This window comes from Monodon monoceros, unplaced genomic scaffold (genome assembly GCF_005190385.1).
Source record: "Monodon monoceros isolate NGI ecotype Baffin Bay Population unplaced genomic scaffold, NGI_Narwhal_1 Super_Scaffold_3, whole genome shotgun sequence".
Taxonomy (NCBI): domain Eukaryota; kingdom Metazoa; phylum Chordata; class Mammalia; order Artiodactyla; family Monodontidae; genus Monodon; species Monodon monoceros.
Genome location: NW_021703780.1, coordinates 83,305,113 through 83,321,391, shown reverse-complemented (window position 1 = coordinate 83,321,391; position 16,279 = coordinate 83,305,113). Strand labels below are relative to the sequence as shown.

General features: G+C 41.5%; 1 protein-coding gene across 8 annotated transcripts in view; it reads left to right on the top strand.

Moving 5' to 3' along the window:
• The window catches only part of FOXP1 (forkhead box P1), a 598,636-nt gene that overhangs the window by 449,434 nt on the left and 132,923 nt on the right, over positions 1 to 16,279 (top strand). The window lies entirely within an intron of this gene.

The following is a 16,279-nucleotide window of genomic DNA, read 5'->3' as shown; positions in this document are numbered from 1 at the left end:
CACACACACACACACACACACACACACACACACACACACACACACACGTTACTTTAGTGCAGTGGTTTTCAGCCGGAGTGCTTTTACCCCTCAAAGCACAGTGGGCAGTGTCTGGAGACATTTTCGGTTCTCACAACTTCGGGGGAATGGGTGCTACTGGCATCTAGTAGAGGGAGACCGGGGAGGCTGCTAACATCCTACAATGCACAGGAAGGTATATCCCACAAGAGAGAATTATTCAACACAAAATGTCAATACTGTCAGGAACGTATTGGGATTAAGGAAGATACAGTATTTTTAATACACCTAGTAATGAATGTAATACCTACTCCATTATTCACTGGCTGTTTTCCAAATACTTCTGAATCATTAATAAAGATTGGCAAGCATTTTTTATGTAAAGATACTCCAAAAGACTGTTTTAGCAGCTTCTCATTTAAGGCACATTGAGGGCAGGGTTTAGTGGAGTGGAAGGAGTGAGTTCATAAAAATCTACTTTGAACCTTTGACTTGGAGTAGAAAATTGTCATAGACATTTTAAAGAAACTTGACATGGAGTATCCCATGCTCCCATCCAGGACAGGGAGGACACTTGCAGGTACCAAGTGACTCAACTACTTTCATAGCTAAGAGTGGGCATCCCCCCATATGGGAAGCAAAGATGAGTTTCCCATGCTGGGCATTCTGGAGAGGAGTTTGTAAGTGGGAGCTGGTGGGTATAACTTGATGCCAATTAAGATGATCACAAGGTCAGCCGAAATTCTAGCTTGGGTTGACTTTTCTCAGATCAGAGAGAACCAGTATACCAGCACCCAAATTATCCTACAAAGATCAAACTGACCTTGGGCCACACGTTCTGGTGCTTCTACGTCTGCTTGGAAATTGTCACCGTCTAGAGGAAGTTCAGCATGATAGTAGTAGCACTTTACTGGCAGAGTTGAATGACAATGTGCATTGTTTACTAACACTTCCAAAAGCATTTTATTTGGTCAGCCACCACCAACCCATATGCCTTTTCATGTGTGTGAATGCTGGGGACATTTTTAATGAGGTCCAGTGCCACTGAGGTCCCATGTCAGGTGCTATAAGCAGTGCTTTGTTGTGCAGATGTCTTAAGAACAGCTCTGGAGGATGAAATATGACTGTGTTGACCTTTCAGCTGTGAGCTTATTTGTCAGGATTCAAATAAGTTGAAAGGATCAAACTGAACAGTTTCCGTAGTCAGACTGGGAATTGTGCTTCAGAGGTCAGCAGCGGAGGCCACATTGCAGATTCCAGAACATAGCCAATTGTTGGTATATATTAAAGTACTGGGGCATCTCCTGCAGACAGAGACACAATTAAAATTCTAATTTATTAATGTATACAGGGAGCTAGCCCAGCCTGTCATTCAGTGATTCAAATGACTGTCCGTTCTTTTTGCCTCCCCCTTGGAGCTCTCACAGCCTTAAAAATACTATGAGTCCTCTTGAATTTATCAGACCTCGAATGCGTTGGAAAAATAACAATATATTATTCGGGGACAGAATCTCACATACCGTAGTGCTTTGGTTAGAGAGAATTTTCAAAAAGGACACACGTACATGGTCTAATGAACTGCTCTTCAGTATTGAATATCATTTGTAATCTTTTAGACTAGACTTATTTTCTAGATGCTTTGTAAAAAACATAGGGCGGGCTTCCCTGGTGGTGCAGTGGTTGAGAGTCCGCCTGCCAATGCAGGGGACACGGATTCGTGCCCTGGTCTGGGAGGATCCCACATGCCGCGGAGCAACTGGGCCCGTGAGCCATGGCCGCTGAGCCTGTGCGTCTGGGGCCTGTGCTCTGCAACCAGAGGGGCCGCAATAGTGAGAGGCCCGCGCGCCGCGACAAAGAGGGGCCCCTGCTTGCCACAACTAGAGAAAGCCCTCGCACAGAAACGAAGGCCCAACACAGCCAAAAATAAAAATAAAAATAAATAAATAAATAGAAATATAGTAAGCCCAATACATGTTAACACAGATAGCATATTATAAAAAAAAAAAAAACTTTAAAAAACATAGGGCATTTTTAGGTAACTTCTTTTCCAAGGTGAGTGAAGTTCCTTTAGGGCTAAATATATGAAGTCAAGTTTTAGGGGATTTCCTTTGGAGGGCTCTTCTTCTTCTTGCCCGTTATAAGTCTTTTAGCCCCCAGGAGAGTATGATACAGAGGGCTTTGTTTTTCTTGGCAAAGGACAGCGTCAAAACCAGCCTAACGCATTCTGCGGAGCGCTTCAGTCTGTATGAAAAGTGTGGGACGAGGGGGCCATCTTGGATGCTGGTTTTGCTAAAGAAGATGTTTTGAGTCCTTTCCTGCCCCCTCAGTGGGAGAGTTGACAAGCAAAGAATTTAGACCAGTCTCAAGAGTTGATTCCGGGTTTGGGTGGAGGGGAGAGTTGGTTGACCAGTGTGTGTGTGTGTGTGTGTGTGTGTGTCTGTACGTACGTGTGTACACACATGCAAGTGCATCATAGACTGTTGTCTCCTCAGCTGCCTGGTAGGGTCATGCAAATTCACTAAGTTTTATTGGGTTGGCTGGCCTTCCACAAACAGAGAGGAAAAATTACAAACCTAGGCCACATGGCATATTACCTTGTTATAAAAATACTTAGGTAGACTTGGTGATTCACGGAAGGAATAACCTTCACATTTAAATCTATCTTGTCGAGCCATGTCCTTGCTGGGGCATCTCAGCCAGAGCGGCTCTGACATGGAAGGGGAATCCTACAGCAAATCTTAACAGTGTAGTGTTCATCTCTGATCTCCTTACCCTTCCTTCTACACCGAGAGACCTATTTTAGCAAATTTCAGATCTTCCGCATAGAGGAAGCCTTGACAGGGAAGAAGGATTTGATCTGCTGATAGCTTGAGGAAAAAAAAAAAAGAAAGAAACCCAAATCCCCAAATATACTGTGACTCATATTTTAAGCAAATCTCACACTTCCCTGCTTTATGTTTGGCAGTGCTCTCCAGTTTCAGAGGCTGATGAAACAAACAAAAGAAAATGGAAAGTTAGAGGAGGCTATAAGTGGTTACTCGACAGAGATCATAGAATGTAGTCAAACATCACCAATTTGGACTAATTTCAGCGAAATGAGAGTAAATAAGTGAGACGTGACGCTCTTTGCAGATACACATACTGAACTAAATCCGAACTGGTCGTGTTCTTGGGTGACACTGTAGTTTATGGTGAAGGCATGAATTGGGGACAGATATTGCTTCTGAAGTTCTTGAAAAATATCCTACTTAGTAACCTAAATAGCTCCTTACTTGGTCTATTAATTTGCTTTGCAAATTTTTTTATGAATGGTACAAGTGAAAATTGGAAATTGGCCCCGTCATAAATTCAGCCTCAGAAGGATCTGAATTAATTAAATGCAACTCAGTGAACGTTTCTAGAACAGCCACAGCTTGCAGGGCATCAAGCTGCTGTTCAGAGATGTAAAAATGTCTAGGAGACCGAACCCTGCCTGCAGGATGCTTGAGCTGTGAAAGAATTAACCAGGTTTTGCCACAGAAAGAAAATTATATGTGAGTAAAAATAGTAGGCTTCCTTTTATAAATATTTATATACTTCTGAAGATTGCTAAAACAAGTGAAATAAATGCTTCACAGTGCAGGTGCACTCATAACCTCGAAAATGTGTAACTTTCCCGGCTGAAGATTAATTTGTGAGCAATTTTATTGATCACATTTTGGAACTTTGACCACCGTTTCTGGGTAGTCGTTCATTTGGGTTCTCTCAGCATTTTAGTTGTTGGCACAAGGACATAAACTGGAAGGAAATCAAATGACACATTTTCTCCTAAGAAAGTAAAAGTACATGTGTATTCTGGCAGCATTCAAGTTAAGAAAGAAAGTAAACCTTGTGTGTTGCTTACCGAGGAGAGCTGACCACCATTTCAGGCCGTGTAGAAGGAATTTGAGCTTGAAAGCAGTCATCTGGTACTTTTCTCTCCTGTCCCATCCCCTCCTTCCAAGGTTATCTCATGTGCAAGCCCCTCACACAGGGGGCCGTTTCACTGGAAGGAGGGCTGGTGGAATTCACTGGAAGGGTCTGCCTTTTCGTCCGGTTGGAAGCTCAGGATGGTAATGAGGACTCGTGCTTTAAGTGGAGGAAGTTAAAATGCAAGATTCAGCAGGTGTTTTTTTCCACATTTTTATTTGCAGTTATATAAAACGTGCTTTAGGCAGCATTTTGCTTGGCATTAATGCCACATATAATCTTAGTACCTAGTATCATTTCCACATTATTCACTGAGGAATAAACTGGTAAGAGGAAACCTTTAAAGGAAACTACGATTTTGTGGTGGATAGTGAAATGGAATGGTTTGGAAATACTGACCCTTAAAAGATATCCCTATGCGCTGAATTAGTAAAGTGCATAATAGTTCAGGAGAGGGAGGCAGATTTTTTTTTTTTTGATGTTTGCAGTTAACATTGTCTAGAATTTGCATCCCTGGCATGAGATTGATATGAAGTGTTGAAATTTTGGTACCTTTTAAGATTTCGTTGTTATCACACAAGTTTGGAGAATCCCCAAACCCTCAAAAATAAGTCTGGATAAGAAACGATAAAATAGAAATGATGCTTTAAAATGGTTATCAAGTCTTTCCGATTATGCGCACCATTAAAAATATGATAGAAACAGGATCCCCTCCTAGAAGAACGCACATGCACACAGAATTTTGTGTCAAGCGTTTCATGAAGCTCAAGAAGTCCATCTGTTTGCCCGGGTTCAATACTGTTGCTGGAAAAAAAATTTTTTTCCAAAATAATGTGTTTTGTCCTCGCCACCAGAGTCTTCATGTGAGTTGTGATATGATGAGTTCCCTCATTTTTGCTTTTCAACTTCAGCTGTGTATAAGGTGATCCTGTGTCTGCCCAGGACAACCTTAGTCTATGCCTGTTGACTGAGTGTATTTATTAATAACTCTCACTCTTAAAAGTATCCCAGTTTGGACATTTAATTATATGGTCACTTTGCTTACACGCATCTAAACATTAAAATGCAAATGTGATGCTGCTATTTGAAGTGTCAGCATGTGTTTGTCACCACGTGCTTATGTCCCTATCTGCAAAGATAGTTAAGGTTTATGGACCAGCCCCATGGCTACTCTGTGGTGTAGAACTATCATGAACCATTCTATGGATGAGGAAAAGTGAAACTTCCGAGAGGTTAAGTGACTTGCTACAGAGCACACAGGCAGTGACAACGCCAGGCTGGAAATCCAGGTGTTTTAAGACCACCGAAAACCAGTGTGTTATCAGGAAGTTAACTATTGCTTCTCCTTCAACGTGTATTTACTCAGCATCTACTGAGTGCCATGTTTTCCATCAATAAGCAAATTATTGTATTTTTCATAGCGTAAGCAAAACTAAAGCCCAACCAACAGAAACCAATTTCCACTGTAAATATCTGGATTTCAATTAAGAGGAATAAGAGCTGCATAATTATCCTAATTGTCACTGTGTGTGTGTGTGTGTGTGTGTGTGTGTGTGTGTGTGTGTGTGTGTGTGTGTGTATGTGTATCACAGCAGCGAACAAGGGCAAAGAAAACGTTATTTCTTATTCTCTAGGCTGAAATGCTCCTGTGAGCTTCCATGTGCTGGAACATGGAAATAGTATGTTATAATCATTGCTGGGGCTAGGAGGTTGGGAGGAACAGGGGGAAAAAAAACATACTTGACTGGTCAAAAATGTGTAAATTGCTGACAAAATGACACATGTAATTAAGAGTGCTCCTACCATTTTACCTTGTGGTTTACACCTCCAGTGTTGAAAAAGAGAGCAACTCCCACCTTGCTAATTACCGTTATCACTGAAATGCTAGGGTTGGAGTCATTAGTTCCATGTGCATTTAATTAGAGGAAGGCTGAAATTGGATTTAACTTATTACTTTTTCATGGATCACTTTCTTGTCATCACTTCAAATTGGATTGCAGCCCCAGGTAACTAATTATGAGAGCCACAAGATCAAGAGTGAAAAAAAAGGTAATTAGGAATAACACTGTCGGACCCTTGCTGGTCGTCCACTTGTGCTTCGGGAAAAGGGGAAAAAAAAAAAAAAAAAAAAAAACCAGTCCAAGCTGTATTTGGTAGTATTACAGATTAAGGAGTTAGAAGTGTGTAGAGTTGCTGAGCATCATGGAAGTCTGCCACCACCCAGAGTGGTTTCTCTGATAGACAACTGAGTTGAATATGTCAAGTCGACGTGGTTCCACAATCAGATCCCTAATACCTCGATTAAACTTGTAAAAGCAACAGATTGCTTGTAGGTATGAGGCATCTCAACAACTGTGTCGTCTGAGGCCTCACATACATGATTACAACAAAGCTGTCAAGATGCCTCTGAGCCAAAGTATGGAATATTTTAAGTACAGGGAGTTAGAATTGAATGAACGTATTAACGTTCCAGAAACATCATTCATATCTGACAGGAAGACATATCAGTCGGCACAACAGTAAGGTTTAGGGTTTATATATCAGGAATTTTCATCAGAGTTTCCAGCCGACCATTTACTTTGCTTCTGGTTTGTTCCCCACCCCGCCCCAATGTTGTGGATGGGCTTGCTGACGTTCTGTTTCTCCTTCCGCCCCCGTCGAAAATACTTTAAAACAAATGATATTGTTTCCATGTGCAGAGCAGAATCCAGAACTGCAAGCAATCAATTTTATTGACATCGTCTGAAAAAAATGTTGATGACAGTTGGAGGATGTGAAAGGATTGGATTTTTAAAGTTGCCAGTGCTAAGTGTGGCAAAAAAAAAAAAGAAAGAAAGAAAGAAAAAGAAAAAAAAAAGAAATGTAATCTCATTAAAAAAAAAAAAAGCCTCTAAGTTAGACTCTCCTAAGAAGGGCTTCTTCTTTGGTAGACGGTGATAGCATGATGAGAAGTCTTGCTATCAAGCCTGTTGGTTGCCTTGACCGGGGAAAGAAGCTTCCCAGAGAAGTGAATCACCAAGCAAAGATGGCTAGAGTTTTCTTAAGTTGTTTAAAATTTGTTTTAATGTTCTGTTAATGTAAGCAAATAATCATGATTCAGTCTTGGGTGACTTTCAAACCTGGGTAAGTGAGGCTTGCTCATTATTTTCCAAGGAGTCTAGGGAAGTGTAGACCGTGATGTGCCCACCCAACAGAGGCCAGACCATGAATATTCCCGAAGTGAGAAAATACTCTTCCTGGAATTATGAGTCCTTTTCCTGTGTGAACCTTCTAAGCAAAATCTCAAGACCCAAAATAGTAATCATCAAGCCTAATGCAGAAAATTAAAGGGTTTTTTCTGTGGAACATCTTAAGTTGATTTAGAATTTTTGTACACAATATTCGTCTGTGGTTGAAAGGGGCCATGCCGAGGTCAAGTGATGTAGTGTTTTCCATTTTTCCATATGAGCCTCACAGTGTGTGATAAAAGCAAACTCCTTTATTTTGTAAGTCTGCAGGAATTTCTGATGAAGTGCAGAGGTCACGTTCCCTGTCAATTTGAGTAGCCAGCATTTTTTAACTACTGTTTTTTTCTTCCTTTTTTGTGTGCCTTTTCTTCCCTCCCCCCACCTCACCAGAAACCATGGCACTTTTCTGACACATGCACAGTGAAGTCCTCCAATCTGAAACTCATTAGCACACAGCATTGGACCCTGTCCAGTGGTTAGAAAATTTCCTGAAGCCTAGAATAACAGCATTTGGTGCAAGCACCAAGGACCAGAAGTGACAATGGGGGTAGTCGAGCTCGCCTGGCGCCCTGCCCAGTCGGGAAAGCCAGCTGACCATGCAACCCAGTGAGACAGAGGTCGTGCACATGGGATGGGCTAGAAAAGTTTGGTCCTTAGAGAAGCATGCTTCTGAAATCACAGGGCAATATCTTTTTGCCCTACACTTATTATTGGAGTTGGGGTGGAGGTATTTATCAGCATTAGCTTCAGGAACATGAAGGCAAGCAATTAGAGAAATTGGATGAAAACCAGTTGCTACAAGGTAATATTTTTGACTTCTGTCACTATTGGGTATTGCAGAACCTATGGATTTCATTCATTCAGACTTTGTTCACTGAACCTCACTATATCCAGGTAACAGGACCTAGATGGAACCCTTGCCCTAACATTAGAAAAAGTACACAATTCACCGTGGTTCAGGATCCTTTAGGCCAGGTTTTCAAACAGGAAACTGAGTCCCAGAAATATAACAGTAATACTATTCAAAAGCAAACACTTAAATTGTACTTTCTAGGAACCAGCTACTGTACAGTAACCGGATGAGGGTGAATTCTATTCTTATTCCCGTTTTGCAGATGAAGAAAGTGGGGCACAGAGAAATTAACGCGCTCAGGGCCAAACCATTGACAAGTGGCCGAGCTGGGATTCCAGCCCAAACAGTCCAGCTCAGGAATCTGTGCTCTTATCCATTACATTGTGCCTCTTCTCCCTGAGCTGCCACCTGGGCCTCACAAACAGGGACAGAGGATGGAATGGAATCAGAGCTGCTGATGCCGACTGCTTGTCACTAACCACTAGACCACACCGTCTCCTAATTTGGACATATGTACGGGCATATTTGAAAAATAGCGCTTGCGCTTGAAATATGCACTTTCTAAAGGGAAATGACGCTCGGGAAAGAGAAGAAAGACGGGTATTACTCAAAGCTTGCAGACAACTCTGCAAGTAATTGTCTAAAGGCAGCTGCTGAAATTGAGAAGCAGTTTGGAAAATGTACAGTTTGGGAAATTTGTGTACCGATGTAATTACGGTAGTTGTGAGTTGATGTCATGCCTAGTAACTGTTTTTGTATTGCTTGGGCCTTTGTTACTGAGCTGTGATATCATGAGCAAACTATTATAAACATAGCATGGATATAGCATGCTTGTGTAACAAAAGATCGGGAACTTTTATTAAGTTTGTTTTCCTTGTCATATTGTAAAAATTTATTATGTGTACTGTGTATATTAGAAACAGATTTGGGTAATTCTGTCTAAATGAAGTCATCCCGGCTATTTCCAGACTGTCTGTTTTTGGTTGTGAATAATTTTCATACATCAGATGGTTGTCATATTTAGTCGCTCTCAAAATTTTAAAGAGAACATATCCCATTCTGAACTTTGGGTGGACTTCGGCCGCCTTGCTGTTGCGATTGTTTGAGTTAGAAATTATTGCGCAATAAGTTACAGAGACTGAATGCTAGTCATTTCTGAGGGGTCTAGGGCTGCTGACTTCTATTCATAACTTTTCCCCTTTCATCAACCGAACAGATTTTTAACTACTTAAGTAGTAGAATTTAAAGCTGCCAGGACACAGTTGGGCAAAGACTGCCAGCCCTTGTCCTTTTATGTTACATCCCACTGAGGAAATTTGGTAAACATTCAAGCAGACAGAGCTCAGCATTTATCGGTGTTCATGGTAAAATGTGGATTTTAAACGGGTAGTTGAAAAACGCTGGATGACTCAACCCTTCCCAGCTCTTCTCTAGCTCCTTCTTTTGCTATCAAGCTTTTAGAACCTGAATATTCTGTCTGCTGCTTCAACTTTTTTTTTTTAATTAGTCACTTTCCTTCCTAACCTCCCCCCAAATCTGGCTTTTCCCCTCATCGTTTTCTTGAATGTTATTGTCACTAAATTCCGTGCCCATGTCTCCATCCTTACGTCAACTTGTCTGACTTCGTAGCAGCCTTCGGCTGACTCGTCTTCTTGGAAATTGCCTTCTTTGAAACTTCTTGAGTTCAGTGCCCTCTGGTCCTCACCATTCTCTTTCTGCTTCCCACTTCTCCTCTGGAACCCAAGTTCATTCCTTTCCTGAAGTTCGGTCCCTTGGATCTTCTGAAATAGCACTTCTGTCTTCTTTGCTTGTTCTTGGACCTCTGCACCCGTGACTCCAAGCGTGTCTGCACCCCTCATGGCTCTCTCTTAGCTCACCCTCACAGCAATTTCCATCATCTCTAATCCAGTTGATCACTTTTGTCACCAGGCCCTGTTAGACTCACACGTCATCATCGACTTATTAATTTCCCTCATCCCCGCCACCTTACCAGATCTGCCGTTTTCTTTCCACTGGGCATCTTCCGTCTATTCCTTTCTTGGTGTTTCCCCCGCTGCTACTTTGTCCCAGAGTTCAGACCTTCAGGAAGGATATGCTTAGCTCTTGGCAAAAAATGATCATTTATCCTTCTCCACCCCCTCAGACCATCTTCTGTTCTTTGTGCGGATCTCCTAGCCTACCTACTGCTTTCAGCCTTTCCCTCAATGCCAAGTTACTCTGCTCTTCAAGAACTTTCATTGGTCCACTCTTACTTCCATACCAAGGCTAAATTCTGTTGCCTTCTCCTAGTTTCTTGGTGTTCTGGTTAGGGATTAAATCAGATGACCTGAGAAGAAGACCGTAGTCCTCTTACTGGAGCGGGAGGAGGGGAATTCAGAGCCATGATCCCTTCTGTCAGGAGGTGGACATAAGTACAGTCCATCTGATAATATTTCCGATTCCCCCAAATCCAGAATTGCAAATATTGCTTGTTTTGATGCCTGCTGTTTAAGCAGAAGACCCTGGTGATTAAATTGTGTTTGAGTTTAAGTCCAAGAGAATTATGTCTCTGTCTGCTTTCTTCAGAAGGAAACGAAAAGCTCTGTGATATGCTGTGTTTCCCTGTATCTAAATTCTCTGCTGTGTTGCCCCATGCTGCTTCTTCATTAATATCTATTGCTACGGCCTAGCGAGTTCCTTCCCATCTTCTCTGGAAGTAGGATCTGCAGCCAGGCGCTCCCTTGTCTGCATACAGAAGAGCTCCTTCATCAGACCTAATGAAGCTGCTTTTAATAAGACATTGGTGAAATTATGTCTGGTTTGTTCTTTATTTGATAACGTAAAGGAATTGTTATTTATTCTAGAAATAAAGTTAAGAATCCAAACCACATAGAATAGACAGAGCACAGAGGTTTTGTTTGCTCTAGGTATGAAATGGCTCTGCCTAGAATGCCGTTTGAAGGATTCTTGAACCAGGATGGCCTCTGTAGGTTCGCTGTGGTTGATTAGCCATGCCTGCCGTGGGCACTGGTGTTGGGAGTATGTGTGCCTTCTACCTGCCAAGGCTGACTTACCTGACATAGTCTGTGCTGATCACATACCAGAGTAGAGAAGGACCTGGAATTATTTTCTGGGATGCCTGATAGATCCTGCAGTAACTACTGAAATATTATCTAAAATTAAACATGTCTTTTATATATTCCTAATATCCTTATCCGAGGTGGCGCAAATTGTATTCTTATCCCGAAGCCCTACCTCTCTGTGGTCAGAGATGAGCTGTGATTTGTCCTTAAAGGCACAGTATGTTTTGTATGGTGACTGGGTCGTCATATAAACTCAGCTAGGTGGTTGAGAGTTACAGAGATTTGTGTTTCAGAATATGGTGAGAGGAAGCACATCATGACTAATAGTGTGATCTCTGGTGTCAGGCTCCCAGGTTGAGGTCCTAGCACTACCCTTACTGCTGAGTGACCTTGGAAAAGTAGCTTCACTTCTCTGTATTTCCGTTTTCTCATCTAGAGAACGTGACTGATTACCCCATCTATCTGAAGGCGATTGTACAGATTAAATGATTAATGCATGAAAAGTGCTTACCCAGTGCCTGGGACACAGTAAATTCTCAGAAAAGTTAGCTCTTCTCATAATTATATAAGCTCCTTTTAAAGGGAAAATGAATACCTGTTAAACTCCAGATTATCTTTTAATTCAGTTAATATCAGTCCCTATTCAAATATGCGTTTTAGCAGTGCACCAGGGCCTGTCCTTTTGCTGGTAGTCAGTTGTGGTTAACCAGACATGATGAGAAGACATCAGACTTCCCATCTGTAAAATGGGGGTGACCACATGCCCATCCTATGGAGTTATGAAGATTAGCTGAGTTTTACTACATTATAAACGGCCTACAACAGTGCAGGGCACACAAGAAATACTTAATAATTGTTAGCTGCTCTCATCATCTCTGCCACCATCGTTACCAGTGTTATTGTGATGGAGCATTATTTTCCTAAATGTGTCCACTTTGGCCTAAATGAGGGCCATGCTGTTCTGAAAATCCCATCCTGGTCTCTCTTTTATCCTTGTTTTCCCAGAATTGTATGTGAATTCGTGCTCTGTTGTCCTAACAGCCAAGGGAACTAGTCCCTAGTCTTACATCTTGAAGCTGTGGCATTCTGCACCCTGCCTGGCACAAAGTAGGCAATCCGTAGATATTTCTTTCCCTATGAGTTAATGAATGAGTGAGTGATGAATGAATGAATGAATGAGTGAGTGAAATATCTAAGCCAAAAAGAAAGGAAAATTGATACTACTTTAGTTGAAGAGGCTGCAGACTGGTGTCAGGTTCATAAACCTCTAGGAACATTTCAAGACCATGAACACAGCATTAAAAGAATCCGATATCAGTCCTGCCGAAATCTTTCATTGGGTCAATGAAATGAATCTTGCCAAGTATGGAGTGAAAATCAGAAAACTCCTGCAGTGCCGTTTGACTGCCCTTAATGCTCTGTGCTTGCCTTTGTACATTTGCTAATCTGTTTAAGGTATAATATTAATGGCATAGAACTTTAATTCCTAAGTACAGAAAATTAAAGGAGACTAAAGGCAAAATACAGAAATGTATTTGGTGTCAAGACGAAGTTCAGTGAAGCATAGCGAAGATGGAATCGATTATTACATAAACATGGAGGGAAGATGGAAAATATACCTAAATCTCTCAGTTTGAAAGGAATTGGTTTACTTGATTATTTGCAACAGTACCACACTCAGGAAAATCTAAGACAAATGAAAGCAAAACAGAATTTAATTGAGCTATTATTTTGCAGACTTTGGCTTGGTTTCAGACAGTCTAATCAAATTGTGCTTTGCTCAAATAACTAACATTAAATGCAGCCTACCAACAGATGTTTAAAAAGAGTCTAATTGGAAAATCTACATCCTGGATTTAGTGTGTCTCATCGGGAAAAAAAATAGCTTCAAATTTATATTTTGGGGGATGACACCCAAATGACAAGCATTTCTAGAAAAGTTAAAATTTCCTTCAAGCTTGCCCGGTGCTTGGGTGGAATTATCTTGAATAGTCAGAGGTGGCATTCTGGAAATTAAAGTTCTTGGAAATTGTCCAGCTCTGTGCCATATAGAGCGGTACAGAGAAATCGCCTTTATCACATTACATCACCAGAGTCCTGTTACAGTCCCTGGATCGTGTCAGGGGCCCGTGTGCTGTAATTTATAATGAACCCTTGGAAGTCATGCAAGGCACATACTGATTGATGACATTTAAAGGTACTGTCAAGGTGGCTAGGTAATGAAGTTGACCTTCCTTCCATCGTTGTCTCGGTTTCATGTTTGTATATAGAAAGAAGCCATTTCACCTGCCATATTTGCTTGGAACTTTTTGTGAAATCTACAAAAGGAACTTGGCTTAATAGTGAACTCTTTTCTTCCTTTAGACCAGGGGTCAGCCATTGCTTCTGTACAGGGCCAGATGGTGAATAGTTTTGGTCCTTTGGGCGATACAGTCTCCGTGGCAGTACTTATTCTGCTGTTGTCATGCAAGGGCAGCCATAATGTGTATAATTACTTACTATACGTAAATAATGAGCATGCACTATTTCAATAAAAATTCATTTGTGGACGCTGGAGTTTGAATTTCATATAATTTCCGCATATCACATAAAATTCTTCTTTTGATATTTTTTTCCAACTATTTAAAAATATGAAAACAATCTTAGCTCAAGGCTCCTATGACTACATACAGACACAGGTGACAGGTCTGATTTGGGCTGGAGTTCGCTGACTTTTGCTCTAGAAGATCGGGTATGATCTCACAGATTGTCCATTGAACAAGGTTGCTTGAATGAGGGGCTGGTGAAGACTGAAATCTGGCCACCATATACCAAGCCATGCACCCTGGTATGGAACTGGCACAGCATCTTCTTGGAAGAAGGAGTACCTTTTTTCTCACTTGCACAGGGTTGCCACCCAACCCCCATATTTCCTTCCTTTCCATCCTCTTGGTGTGACATCTGTCCACTCATTGCGGTAGGTGTAATGGCTAAACTAGTACTAACTTTCTGAGATTGAAGGAAACGGACTAGACCGACAGGGCCTTAGCTAGCCCGTAGGATACAGAGTCATCCCTTGGTATTTGTTGGGGTTGGTTCCGGGAGCTCCCAAGGATACCAAAACCTCAGATGCTCAAGTCCAAAATGGTCAGCCCTCCATATACACAGGTTCCACATGCATGGGTTCAACCAACCACGGGTGGAAATTTTGATCCACGATTGGCTGGACCCCGCTGATGCAAAACTTGCAAATACGAGGGCCGACTGTATTTATTGGAAAAAAAAAAACTCAGCAAATAAGGGGACTCCTGCAGTTCAAACCTGTGTTGTTCAGGGGCCAGCTGTACTTGTGTGAAATTGAGGAGAGCACCCTTTCAAGACACCTTACTCCAATCTGGAGCATTTTCGTAGCGTATCTGACTTTATTACATTAAAACGCTTTACTGCCATCTGCCAGAAAAATATCTTATAGATCTATAGATACTTTATAGACAGTTAAATCGTTCTAGGATGTCTCCAAATGTGAATGGCTCCTCCTTGAATCCAGAACGTAATGGCACTCCGTCCACATAGAGCCCTCTTGCAGCACTCAGGCATAAGCTGAGGCTGTTTTCCTCTGCTCTTTGCATTTTGAATCCAACCAAACATGGCTGATTTTGGCAGAGTGACTTACCTCTGGAAGTCTCCGTTTCTTATCTATGAACGATTAGTCAGTGGTTCTCAAGCCTGGAGGCACATCAGAATTAATATAATTTTTATCAGCGTCCAGATCTAGGTCTCAAAGCTTTTTAAAATATAGGTAGATTCCTGAACTCTATCTATGAATAAAAATCTTGGGATGGGGCCCAAGCATGGGTCTGTTTAAAAACCTTCGTAAGTGCTTTTTTGTGCACACCCGTGGTTGAAGACCGCTTGTCGAGGTGACAGCTAAGTTCCTTTCCAACTTGAAATCTCAACATCTCTTTCATTCTGTTTTCCCTCATTCTTTTGGTCCCCAGCCTCCTTCTAGAGTAGTTGAAATGAGCTCTCTGACTTTATCTCACCAATGTGAACAGTCAGTGGTCATCAGAAGATGTTAGGGAATCCCTGGTTTTTGCCCTAGATAATTTGCACTGGACAAGAGGCAGAATGTACTACGTAAGAATTAGGTAGGCCACCCTATTAACCTTGAAGTCCTCTTGAGAAGTCCGGGGAAGGAAGACAAAGAATAATAATAACAGGTGGTGAAGGTCTATCTGGCAGGGGGGTCGGCGGGGGGAGCGTCTAGATAGGCAGCTGATCTCCCTTTCTCTATACGCCGTGCATTTCTGCTTGGGAATGGACCTATAGACCACATTTTTATGATATGTGCCCATTTTGATGATATTTCCAGGCCAGCCCAAATTGGGAAATATACTCTAAGTCTCCCGAGATCACTAACTTGATTTCCTACCAAAGTCATTTGGATACCTTTCAGGTAAGTGTTGAAATTGGCCCACATCTCAGAGTCACACCTGGTTCCTAGGAGTTGAGGGCATGCCTCATTCAGGAACTTGAATGTTATTTAAAATGTAGAGTCTGTGTTTATCCAGGGCCTTGATTCTGTCAGTGCTTTATAAACTAATACCTGCTCTGCTCATTTTGCAAAATACAGGAAGAAAAAGAAACACCAACATGGAACCAGAAAGACAAACTGGGTGTCTTACACCTCTTTACCTGTATTATGTTTATCACATATGACTTGACTTTTTAAAGTAGAAGCCTCTTCATTCTGCAACTGTTTGAGAATTTGGGGAGTATTAATTGATGAAAGCAAAGTGGTCTTGAAGCTGCATGGTGTATGAGGTCCTCAGGGCACTCGAAACCATTTTTCTTTAAGGTAACACCAGATGTATGAGGCCTGAATACTCACCATCTATGAGCACGCAGCCAATCTGACTTTTTTCTTTTCTTTTCTTTTCTTTTCTTTTTTAACATAATTTACCAACTGGAGTTCTACCGAAAAAAAGGGATTATATTTTTTTGACTTATAAACAGCAGGTCAGAAATTTCAAAGAAAATTTCAAGAGCAGTAATTTTGGAAATGTACACAGATGAATTTGAAAATAAGTATGTCACTGCCTACACAGCTGTTTAGAATACTAGCTTAGGAAATATATACCAGGAGCCTTACCATTTTGCGTGACACGGTGTCAGTTCATGCACAATATATT